The sequence below is a fragment of the Cryptotermes secundus genome, unplaced genomic scaffold (assembly GCF_002891405.2).
Source record: "Cryptotermes secundus unplaced genomic scaffold, Csec_1.0 scaffold928, whole genome shotgun sequence".
Classification (NCBI taxonomy): Eukaryota; Metazoa; Arthropoda; class Insecta; order Blattodea; family Kalotermitidae; genus Cryptotermes; species Cryptotermes secundus.
This window is the reverse complement of record NW_019738362.1, coordinates 371,035-384,314: the sequence shown is the minus strand read 5'-3', so window position 1 is coordinate 384,314 and position 13,280 is coordinate 371,035. Positions and strand designations below refer to the sequence as shown.

General features: G+C 44.3%; 1 protein-coding gene across 1 annotated transcript in view; it reads left to right on the top strand.

Annotated features, from left to right (window-relative positions):
- LOC111870929 (glycine receptor subunit alpha-3) overlaps positions 1-13,280 on the top strand; it is an 89,064-nt gene that overhangs the window by 18,164 nt on the left and 57,620 nt on the right. The gene's annotated exons all lie outside the window — the stretch shown is intronic.

The following is a 13,280-nucleotide window of genomic DNA, read 5'->3' as shown; positions in this document are numbered from 1 at the left end:
AAGAAAGCTTTCTCCAAACAATGTGTCATACATAACCCGAAGAGAAACACACTTGTTCTCATGACCGGCAAGTGTTGGGACCGCTTTCATTCAGATAACGGCGATCGAAAGAGAAATACGAGATGCAGTCCAAGAGACGAGTCTCATCTCCCCCAAGGGATGTCCAACTTGCAGCCATTGTCAGACTTGGCATCTCTTCTACATATTTCATGTGGTAATTATAAAGGCCACATATTAAAACATTATTATTTGCGTGTATGGATACAGCGTGTTGTGATTCAGTGATCAAACGTATGGGAACACGTCATTGTCTTTATGAAGTCCCCAGGTATACCCCACAGTATCTGTGTAGGGTCGTGTTTTGCTGAAAATGGTATAAATTTATTTTCCTTGTTCATAAGGGAAAGCGCAGTGATTTTTCTTATTTTGAAATACGAAGATGAAGTTTCCATCTCCATCCGATAGATGATAGCGAAGGGTTCCGAAAGTTCGATGCATCTGTCCGTTTGCAACAGTTCTAGACCTGCTGAGCTAATATTGACGAAATCCGACGTCGGACAGTTTTAATAGAATTTGTTCACGTGTCCCAAGAATTGTTTACCTGGACAATAACATACTTGAGTTTCTATGCCCGTAACTCGATGTTTATCGGAGTGAAACCAATTTCGATGAGGCACTGTACATATACGGTACATGCTGCAGTAATTTGGCTGCACGTGTTGAGGGTGTTCGTAACAAGGCGCTGAGGGGGCGAATTGCGGATCATAGTATTCCTGGGAGAAATGAGAAAGGAATACAAAATTTTGGTAGCAAAATGTGAAAGGAAGTGACATATTGCGAGAACTAGACGTAGATGGGAGGATAATATTCAAGTGGGTAAGGAAGTGCGGCATGACAGTATGGACTGAATTCGCGTGGCTCGGGATATAGTATATAGAGTGGTTGCTTCAGAACCTGGCAGTCGTTTAGCTGGTCAAGAAATTGCACTGTATTACCGTGTTAAAAAGAGCATATTCTTAGCGAGATGAATCTAGTTCACATCTTCACAGCCTCGTTTCTCAATGTCCATCTAAATATCCATTCATTTATTCCTAAGTCTCTCCAGGGGTGAACGAGCACCCCCGGAACACGCCAACCCTCTCGGGCCCAAATTGTAGCCTCCCGTACAAACAATTTATTTGCGGAAAGGGAACCAGGCAGTCGGTATTTGTACAGTTAAAGTCAAATACTTGCTTGTATGGTGTACTGTTAACTGCAGTTTAACGTTTCAGTTAGTGTAAAGCAAAAGCGTAAGCCATCTTGAAAATTCATTCTGAGACAGATTGAAAGATGTATGGAGATGCGAGGATTGGTCTCACGCGTCCTGTAATTCCTTCCGTGTTGTGAGTAACGCGCACAGTAAATAGTTCCATTAGTTCGCTGATCAGTGTGCAGCTAAACCAACTTGGCCGGACCCAATTACACGTCCGAGACCTGAACTCGTCAGTCATCACCCGTGTCCACGGGGCTGTTTCAGCTTTCCTTGTATTTAGGTACACATGACCGCGAGACCAAAGCAAACTTCAGGGAACTGTGGTTCCTGTGGAACATGTTCCAGTTCCAGTCCGGGAAGGAGGCTGGTTTAGAACCAAGGGCACTCCGCTATGCGGGCTCAGTGGGATTAAATCAAAATTTGCTTTCACGCAGTAATTTAGACTGGATAAAGTCTAAATTAGTGTGGGGGGGCGCTTATTGTCTGTATTCTCATACGTTTTATAAGAAACGTAAAGATTGAAATTGTCAAAACTAATTTTATCTGTGAGTGGAAGTTGCGTTCTTATGCTAAGGAAGCAACACAAAATTGAAAGTGCTGAGAACGAGGCGTGGAAGTCAGTATTTTGGTTTAAAACGGAGGACGTAGACCAAGGTGTGGATAAAAGGGGCTTCAGTAAACATGGTTTGAGGGTGTGGGTTTGATTCGTCTGGCTCAAATGGGGGTCGCTTGTGAACATAGTAATGAGCCTCCGGTTTGCAGAAAAGGCGCGGGATTTATTGGCCAGCTTTTCAAGGACTCTGTTTATGGATTTATGATATATTCCATTATAATTTTCGTCTTGACTTTAGGTTAGTGATGTGTTGTAAGTTTAATGTGAAAAATTTATGTGAGTTGGTTTTTCCATTATTTGTCTCTTCTTGTTAAAATTTGCACTTCGGTTTGAAGTTTATTTTCCTTTGAATGACAGCCGACAAATAAGGTGCCCCTGGGACACTAACACCATGGCGTATATATTGAACTAACACCGAATATTTCAACTTTACTTTTCACACAAGGCTCAGTACAAGGTCTCCGGATATGACTTAATATTGTCTTTCCGAGAATGAAATTAACGTGTTTGCGAGCATTTCGCAATAAGGAAAGCAAGAGATAAGTTACTTGTAATCCATTCAGCGCTGCTCTTTCCACGCTAGTCTCGTTTGCAGTGTTAATATATCAGTCGGTAATTGAATGTCTGCAGACTGGTCGACTGTAGTTGCATGCTCACTTCTCTTTAGCCGTTCCGAAATCCACACATTCAATACGTAGGCATACTGGGGTAAAATTGTCCGAAGCGCGAAGCTAACTATTCACCTCTTCTGAATGTTACTTCAGTTCCACGACACCGGTGCTAAGACTAATGTATGATTTGTCCACTCATAGATAAAGTTATGTCCACTTTTGTATACAAATGCAGTCAAGTCTCACATAGGTAGGCTGTATGTGTTTTATATTGTGACGTAGTGTGTGATTATAGACGGGGTTTGGATTGCTGAATGAATTTATTGAACACTTATACACACGATATGGAAAGAAAAGCAGTTACAGTTTCGCCACTAATCTCCGCAATTCACAAATCACCACAACACCCGCTAAGCATTTTTCCAACTTGCCATGTCTTCACCAGCTGTTCCCCAACAACGGCTCCTAACAATGGAGATTCTTTAGCTTCACGGGCTCAAGTCCATTTTTCACAGACTCCCTTACAGAACTGATTCTCAACTAACATTGTCTCTTGCTTATAACGTCTCGACACGAACCATATAGAAAACACAGCTCTTCTATTGTTGCGTCCAACTGTTACACTGTTAAGGATCTGCTGCCTAGCAAAGGGAACGAGTTTACCGTGCCGTTGCCCAGAAATTTCCATGGTATATCCGCCCATCTCGCGGTCGTTGCATAGCAACGTTTCTGCACGCTACAATATATTAGGAGTAAGATGGCGGTATTCTGGGATATGACGTCGTGTAGTGTGGCAGATGCGTTGCACCTATCTGTCAGACTGCACGGTGTTATGTCCCACCTTAACCTGCCGTCTTGATGAGCCTCCATTGTATAGAGTGGCCACCTGCGTTCTGCTACACGTCTCCGTCGGGATAATGAGACGTGCAACATGTCGAAGGATAGGCTGAACGAATGGGCGCATTTGTATACGAATTTGTAACGCTTATTCCATACACTGTAGGGGTTCATCACTTAGCGAAATCAAATTTGGGGAAATGCGGTCTGTCTGACCGCAAATAGTAATTCGAGAATCGCTGAACCTGATATTCATGAAATTCGATATTGGGGGAGTTGTACTAAAATGTATCGACACTTTCCAGTTTTTGTAGAAATCAATCATCAGTAACGGACACTTCCCGTGAAGACGTGCATACATTTCTGCGTGGATCTCGAGCGGAACTCGCAATTTTTCTTTTTTGGAATAAAAATTGTGGTGACAAATGAAACAGGTTTTATATCCAGTTCACTTTTCTCATAAGTCTTGCGGTTTTCGGAATCGTCAGGGGACAGACGTGCCAGAATTGTTAGAAAAATGCACATTTTTGTAGCTTCATACTCTCGTGAGCACCTCGGCACGCTGCCCCGTTGACACACATTCATCGTGCACTGCAGACTCCATAAGTGCTCCTGCACTTGCTCATCACAGACCCCACAGACCCTGCAGCCTGCAGGTGGTTTACAGTCTCATGCAATACCAGTCTTGAACCGGTGCCGCAGTAACGTCTGACAGAGCGCACACTGGGCCGCGTATTGCCTTACCTAGATCTCTGCAGAGCAGCTTGGAAGTCAGTTGGGACTAGAAACAATATTAGTACCTGGACATACGTGTGTGTCATACATCCTGGTTTTCAACAGATGATAATAATAATAATAATAATAATTTTATGTTTAAAAATTAGTATTATTAAAAATAAAAAGTAGAATATACAAAACTATAATTTTCCTGTGGTTCTGTATGATTGTGAAACTAGGTCTCTGACATTAACGAAGGAACATAGACTGGGGGTGTTTCAGAACAGGNGATGAAGTGACAGGAGGCTGGAGAAAACTGCATAATGAGGAGCTTCATAACTTGTACTCTTGTCCAAGTATAATTAGAATGATCAAGTCAAGGAGGACGTGGGCAGGGCATGTAGCACGAATGGGGAGAGGAGGAAATGCATATAGAATATTGGTGGGAAAGCCGGAAGGAAGGAGACCACTGGGAAGGCCAATACGAAGGTGGGCGGACAATATTAAAATGGATCTTAGAGAGATAGGATGGATTGGATTGAACTGGCTCGGGATAGGGTCCAGTGGAGAGCTCTTGTGAACACGATAATGAACCTTCGGATTCCATAAAATTCTGGGAAGTTCTTGAGTGGCTACACAATTGGCAGCTTCTCAAGAAGGGCTCAGCTGCATGAGTGATGATGATGATAATAATAATAAAAATAGTGTCACGTGTATGAGCGTGACTATAGACGGAGTTTGGATTGGTGTGCGGATATATTGACAACTTGTACACACGACTCAGAGCTAGAAGCAGTTACAGCCCTACCGCTGATGTCCACAATTCACAGACCACTACAGCTCACGCAAAGTTTCAGCCTTTCCTTATGTTCACTAGTCGTTGCTTGGTAACAGCTCTCAGCAATGGAGATTCTGCAGCTTCTGTGCTCACGCCTTGCGCGCTGGTTAATACTACTCACAACTGAACTCGTTGCTCCAGCTGTCCTCGTTATAACATCTCGGCGCCAACCGCGTACAAAACTCTCCGTTTCCAACCGTAACTCTATTTTTTCGGCATATTCCTTACTGCGGGAAGGTGTTTACATAACCGTTGCCCAGAAACGGTCGTTTTTTCAGAGTTTCCGCTTACTAACTGGTCTATTCACTACATTATAGTAATAATAATGATAATAAATACTGAAATCAGTACCGAGGAGTCGAGGTTGAATCCCTGGCAGGGGAAGAGATTCACTTCTCTATAACATCCAGCTTGGCTCTGGGATGCCCCGAACCTCCTATACAGTGGGCGTCTGGTTCTGTTTCCCCTATGGGTAAGGCGACGGAGTCGTGAAGCCGACCACTCATCATCTAATGCCGAGTTTAAGAAATGTGGAGCTACATGTTCACTTCTCTATACGTCTTCATGGCGTGGTGCTTGATTAATTAAATCCCAGGGATAACTTAGCGGAGATGGAAGAGCGTGAGAAATATGTAATATTGGAAATCTGTGTCCATTAACTTTATTTTTTCTGAGAAACTTGGAGAGGCCGCTGGAGTTCTACTTAGGGATCCACTGTAGTAGAGCATGTTTCAGCAAGAATTGGCCGTCGAGGAAACGGTACATTTCTATGAAACTACACGGCGTCACATCTCAGGAAAGTGTGAGAATCTCACATGTCAGTAGTGTGAATGTTCCCACAGAACCTGCGTAGGCAGTTCATCACAAACAGTGAGCACTTTGTGACCTCCTCACGTTGTTCCCAAAGATCACAAGAAGATATTCTGGTGTCCCGGTGGGTGAACGGGCTTGGCTAAGAAGTGAAACTAGTTGTGGCACGAATGTACGGTGTCAGTATTCTGCTACATATGAACAGGCCGACCAAACGACGTAACTACTACACAGCGCCATTGTCGCAAACCCTCGTTAATCGGGATTAATTCGAGGGGAGGAGAGGTCATGAAGATGAAGCAATAGATAATCGGGATTAGTGAAGGAAAAGGTAACCCTGAAAGACAAAAATCTGAGAACACAAGTAAATGGGGAATTAGTGACACAATTAGTGATGGCCATCCTTCGTATAGCCTGAGCTGATGACAGCTTCTTAATATAGTCCACGGAAGGAGATGCAATGTAAGTAAGTCACACTTTCAGGCACTTAAACTTTGACCTAAACATGAGAAGATGTAGGGTATTCATGAGAAGTTGCCCGTCCTAGTGGGAGGGGGGGGGGTGACAGGTAATCGGAACATACTAAAGGTCACAAGTGTGTGCAGCTGCAACCAGACGCCTTCCCAGGTATACAGGAAAACAATAAAGACAATACAACCGCTTTCTTCGTTGCTATCAAGTCAGGACAACTTTCTTTAGCAGGAGTTTCTCGTCGAACTGCACCTATTAGCTTGCCTACCCATCTGTCCTCATGTTACTTGTGTAGAACTGTCCAGTGGCTTGTCGTGAAGTTTACTCAAATTCTGTCACCACATGCAATTGTTCTTCAAAATCGGACACCAATTCCCATGGAGGCAACTGTGAATAACGCTCTTGTCCGGGATGTGACACCGTGTAGTCTAGTACATAGGTACCGATGATGAAAACAACGGATTTTTTTCTAAACGTTAGTGACTGCCTCTTGTGGGCACGGGAATGAACCCCCCCAGTTCCGTAGAATTGTGGGAATTTCTTGACTAGCTGACCAAGGACTCAGTTCCATGGAGTTGGCTGGTTAGTTTGTATGCTTCTCTTGCACAAATATTAGCAGACCATAATGAATGCAGTAATGTATGAGCAGCATGCATGTCATATCCGCTATGCTTATTCTGACGTCACGTGTTTGTTTCCAAATTTCGCGCTAAACCATACAGACACAATGGTGCTAGAGGTGAATTGGTGTCATCATCACACGCTTTCTGAGTAAATGACGTCATGTATCGTGTGTGACTTAGCAGCATCCATTCGAAACACGCTGGTAACTATAAGCACCGCCGGTCTGAACTTGAAGAACTCTGCATTTTGTACAGACGTTGTAGGTGTATTTATGCGTTCCGTATGATTCTGACAATAAATAGCGATTATTTACGTAAACGATATTAACCGGTTGGTGTTGTAATGGAGACGCAGTGTGTTTTCTGCGAGCTAGGAATTTAATTTTGTAATTAACATTTAGACTACCTTCAGGCTACAAAGAATTAAAGCTGTAATTCTGTGAGAGCCAGCACTGCATGGTTGAGGCGTGGCACCAAGTGCAGGCTCGACGCATTTGAGGGTTGAAATGTACAGAGGGTCTTTAGAGAAGGAACTGGAATCCAAAACGTGTCAACAGAGCTAGAAAAATAATGATTACTGTGGTCTGGCTGAGTAAAAAGAATGAATAGGATAACGATACTGAGGAGCGGAGGGAGGTAAAGCCATCGCAGCCTCAGATGGCGGTGAGGCTGTCAGCCTTACGCGTCGGCCGCTCTTTACCTCCCAGGAAGATTCATGGTACTCATTTCTGTTAGAGGCTGAGTCGACCCCAAGGCCATAGTGCGGCTGGAAGGATTAGATCAATTGAAGAGCTTAATGACCTCATCGGAAATCGAATCCGCGATCTTTCGACTTGTAGCATAGTTCCCCAACCAACTACGCTACGGAGAGCCTCTAATACTACTACTACTACTACTACTACTAATAATAATAATAATAATAATACATTTAAATAAAAATAACTTTTGGATGAACTGAGGAATTTCATTTCTCAAGAAAAATTTTGTCTCGTATTTTCTTCGCAGAGAACACGCACTCGTGTAAGTTCACACAACACTGATTTATGTTGGCTAGGTACGGTATATATCGACGTTACTTTCAGCCGGAGCCTGAACAATCACGTGTTAGTTCAGCTGATTCCTTTCGCGCTATGTACTCTGCTTCTGTTTACCAGACAGGGACGTACAATCATTCATGTTCAGCTCCGGCAAGCAAAATTTCGAACCTGGTAAACAAAGGAGATTTTCAACAAACAACATTTATATTTTGTGGCTTGGTAAGAAACGTTTCTATCGACAGAACACTGTGACGTCACCGTTTCAGTGCTACAAGTGTCACTCTTGATCGCAGTGTTGCGGTGTTGCGGTCAGCATCGATGCAATGTTTAGAGCGCTATGAGGCGGAACAACAATGCAACTAGAACAATGAAAACTGGAAAGTTGCACTGTAATTCAGAGTAGGCCCTCCACATATTTCTTTTCTTCTTTTTCTTGTTATACTTCTTCTGGCATTACTTCCGTTCTGTGCGGGTCCACGAAAGAAGTTCTGCAGTTTCTTCTGCCTTCCCGAATTCTCTCTTCTCGTTTTACTGCCAGCTCTCTCTTCTTTCTTGATGTCATCTATTTGCAGGCCAAACCTGGACCGTCTTTTTCTGGATCGTCCCATACGTCTTTTTCCAATGCCCTTCTCAGTATTGCTGGAGTATACGCGGTAGGGTAGATGGTTGAGGCACTCTGCTATAAGCCGAAAGGTCGTGGGCTCGAGTCCCGATGAGCTCATTGGATTTTTCAATTCACCTAATCCTTCCAGCCGCACTATGGCCCTGGGGTCGACTCAGCCTCGAACAGAAATGAGTACCAGGAATCTTCCTGGGGGTAAAGGGCGGCTGGTGCTTAACCTCACTGCCATCTGTGAGCCGATTGTCTAGAAAATGTAGGAGCCTCAACGACCCACGACTCTACGGGCTTCCGCGGCCCGTTACAGGGAGAGCTTTACATTATTATTATTATTATTTTTAACTGTTGGTCTTGTTCCTACTCGGTATAGCGGACACTTCACTGTCGACCGTTCAAGTAAACACTGTCCTTGGCCCCGCCATAGCTCAAGCGGTTAGTCGGTGGCTTCCCACCGCGGCGGCCCGGGTTCGATCCCGGGTCTGGTCAAGTGGGATTTGTGACGGACAAAGTGCGCTGGGGCTGTTTTTCTCCGAGTACTTCGGTTTCCCCTGCCAATCTTCATTCCACCAATTGCTCCACAATCACCCTCACCTATCATCTAGGGCTGGTACAATAGGCTAGAAGTGGCCGCAGTACAAGGGGCTTAGTCCCACCCCACTAGCGATAAAAAAACAAACATTGTCCTTGTGCTAGATGTGCTTGAGCTGCCAGAAGCTGCTTGTAGGGCCGTTGGCATATTTGGAAGCAAACTGTTTCTCTTGCTTGTATTTTATTTCTAGATGGACTGAAGATGGTACATACCTGGTGAAACGCATTGCCCACTCTGTAGAGAACTGGCGGAAAATTACATACTCCATCTAAGGGTACATTATAAGCGTATAGTGACGTAGATCGTTGTGTCGTCATTATATGAAGTTACTGAATCCTTTCAGCATAGTTCGGTATTGATACGACGTGGAAAATTCAAACATACACATATACACAGGGATTTGCCGTACTGTTGTTCGTAGACTACATGGACTTTTACATTGTTTTACATATTTCTAAATACAGGACACTAGCAAACGTTGCAACACGACGTCATGTGGTTTAGTCTGTTGAATTTTAGGCAGGAACGTGTGAACTATTACAGCCCATGTACAAAACTTTTTTGTTTTTTAAGTTTTCCTCGAAGTACACACGATGAACAAAATTGGAAAAAGTTTCTGGACAGGAAGTGGGACTGGGTGTTTCTACTCGCTACGTGACCACATGCAGCCAGACAATGAGTGATGAGATACTTGTGTCAGTTACTGAAAACGTGCGTGATTAAAGTCCGTAGACAAGAGAAGTGGAGAATCCGAGCACGTATTCTCCAGGGAATCAGAATTATGGATGCTCGACTTATCCAATCTTAAGAATCTGATGTAACGTTAAACAGGCTTGCATTCTGCCCACACAGTGTATCTGTATGTTCCGTATGGTTCTCACAATAAAGAGCGACTGTTTCCCTAAACAGCATTAACCGGTTGGGCTCTGTAGCGGAGACGTAATGTGCTTCCTGAGAGGTACAAACTGAATTGCTATATATTCTGCCCACGCAGTGTATCTATATGTTCCGTATGGTTCTCACAGTAAACAGCGACTGTTTCCCTAAACAGCATTAACCGGTTGGTCGTTGCCATGGAAGGCAACTGTGAGGTACTGGCTGAATATTTAAATACTATGTAGATGAAGCTCAGGCTTCAGAGGTAGAAACGTAACTTCAGAATCTGAACGTGCCGAAGTTTTTGTGAGTATCCAACTTCACCCAGTTGGTAGCAGATCTCCGGGAACTACGGCGATACATGCCCCTAATGACTGCAACCCTCAAGGAATCTCTCTTCAATCACAAGTTATTTCTCAAGTTTCTGGCTCTCATAGAAGAATCTTTCGACATCGTTGCGTTTCAAAATACGTGCGTCGCTTTTTGTTTACGTCTGTCAGTTCAGCAAGCAGAACACCTTACAGTGCACGAGCACTTCGAAATCTGCTGACAGAAATATTTGTAGAGTGCCGAGCCAATCGCCATTTTCAGGAATATCTGGAGCAAATCAGTGTTATCCAAACATGACGAAATAGCCTCCGCAGACTGTTAGAATAAGCCCTTATGCAAATATTTGGACACTCGTATTGGCGATTGCATTGTTACACGTTCCACATGCAAACTGCTTAAAATGAACGCATAATGGAGAGTTCGTTTCTTGCCATCAGTATACAGTTTTCTAAACGGCAGATTGCATTCGTTACGGTGGGGAGGGAATATTCGCTGTGAGTAAATCGAGCATGAAACCGACAGAAGCAAAGTATAGTCTTCCGCCTGGTGGTCTTTTCACTGACTTCCTAGTCTTCCACCGTGAAGAAGGAAGTGAAATGTTCCTCCGAAACGTCTGTCTCCTGACTATTGGACGCTACAACATAGAAGACGACTCTCCTCGGTTTTATCCATGATTATCAAAGGAAGGATGGTGAGATGGACGGGACGTGTAGCAGGCATTGGAACTTATGTGGAATACATATAAAATTATGGTCGGAGAACCTGAAGGAAGAGATCAGTTAGAAGAAGTACACATAGATTTGAGGGTAATATTAAAATGGGAGCCAGCAGCGGGCTCTCGTGTTATGTTACCCATGACTTATCCTTTGTGCATTTGTTGCATTTTTGTGCTCTAGACCCACTGATGTCGCGCTCGTTAGGCCGTGCTGTATGTTTTACAATGCTGTTCTCAAGACAGTGTTGTGTTGGAGACTTCTGTCTGTGAACGTGCGCCAGCGGGGTGTTGCCTGCTGTGCTATTTCCCCTCTAAAATTTGTCCCTGTGCTTAACTCATTAAACACTACGCCATGAAGACGTATGGAGGAGTGGATGTATAGAGCCATGTTTTCTTGACCTCGGCACTAATTCGAGGTGAGTAGTCAGCTTCACTCCCCGACCGATTTACCCCTGGGAAAGAGCCCCCGGTACCCATTGGATAGGAGGCTGGGTGGGCCCCAGAGCCAGGGCTCGAACTCCGACCCCTCGGTCGTCCAGCCCGTAGCCAGTCGCTATACCGACTGCGCCGTCGCATTGCCCTAAACAGCCGGCCCGGGCTGTCGTGACATGTAGTCCGGCAGGTAGATCTATGCACTCGAACTTCCGCTTGTCTGGGTATGTTCGGGATACGTTCTGGAGCTTCCTGCGAACGCATATGCATGTCTCAGAATTCAGAGGCCTCATTTGGTTCTTGTTTCTCCGTTGCTCTGACCTCCTGGCTGTCTACAGTTCCAACATATGTACAGCTTAATTGTGATTCGGTTATTAAAAAATCTCAACATTTTAAAAAATGTTTAAACATACCTTTATGTTAATGTAAGTTAGAAATGTTCTAAAATGTATACTCGTTGTGTGCTGCGTTTCTCTATCCCTGGTCTCGTTGCTAGGCGACCATATCCGATATTGCAGTTTAGAAACGATCTCTTTGGGTTGCTGTTTCGTTGCTTGGCAACGGTTTCGTGGTGCAGATCACTATTCTATGTGCGGGCTGTGTCCACCCTACGTCATGTTCCTCAAGTTATATTACTCAGCATTTCCATTTAATAATAAGCTTATATGTCGTGTAAGATTTGAGGTTTTCACGGCATTGACTATGAAGAATGCCGTCATTTTGGATATGGCGCCGTCTAAATATTGTGTAAGCAGACTTTTCGGAGGAATGTAACGCCTCTATCTTCAAGGTAGAAAAATCGGCGTGCGAGGAACCAGCTTGAGCAGGTTGCTGCAGACTACCCTAAAGATGGAGGCGATACGTTCCTCCGAAATGTCGGTTTATACAATATGTACACAGCGCCGCATCCCAGAAGACGGCGCTCTTCTTTATATGTCGTGTTTGACCACCTTATGAACTAAAACCTTGGCGGATCCTGAACCAATGGCTAACCAGAAACCAAAGAAATGTGTAGTGACGCTGCGGCCTCTATCCGACGGAATCCAGGGTCACCTTCCGAATCGTGTTGCGCCCATTTTAGTCACCGAATTCGGCGAACTGGCGACACCTGTCAACTGCTTCCGTCAATATTTTTTCAGATTGTTCTATAGGCCTCGTGCTTAGAGACTTGTTCCTTCCGTTAGTCGGTTAGCAAGTAGGTAACGGCCGTCCGGTTTCACAACGCGATATACACGGCAAGTTCCCACAACGGGACGAATACGGGAACTGTTGAATTCATTTGCACCCTTGAATTTCCTGCTCCGCGGAATACAGACATCCATGTTAACCGTATTGTGATGTCAGAGTTACGCGGCAACATGTTGCCTCCTTCTTCAAGCAAGACATTGGTAAGGACAAGTAAGAAAGCGAACTCCTCTCATTTCTCGCGCTATCATGTCACGAGAGAACCCTCCATTAGGTCACATCTGATTCACTGATTCTTGGTTTAATGAAGGCCGTTATAACTACGATGTGTATGCACTTGAAGGATGATTATGAATTAGAAATGATTTGAAAGGAAGAGGCCATGGTCATTTTAAAGTACTAGACCAGTATTTGCATGGAGGGACGGAATAAAAACACGGTCTCTCTGTTAGGTTACTGATGTGGGAACACTGAACACTGAACCAGCTGCTTGTTTCCTGTCAGTCGGTTCCATCGGAAGAATTGTGCCGCAGCTCAGTGGACGCCGGCTGTTTGTGTAATGTGAACTGGATGAAGGCGATTAGTGCGGGTTACAACCGCAATTGGGCTGGTGTCCAACATTCCAGTACAGAACGAAACAAATGGCCCTTAAGTACAATACGAAATTGTCACTGGATCTGTCAGAAAGAAATATCTCGTTACCACGACAATGAAGCTTGGGGTAC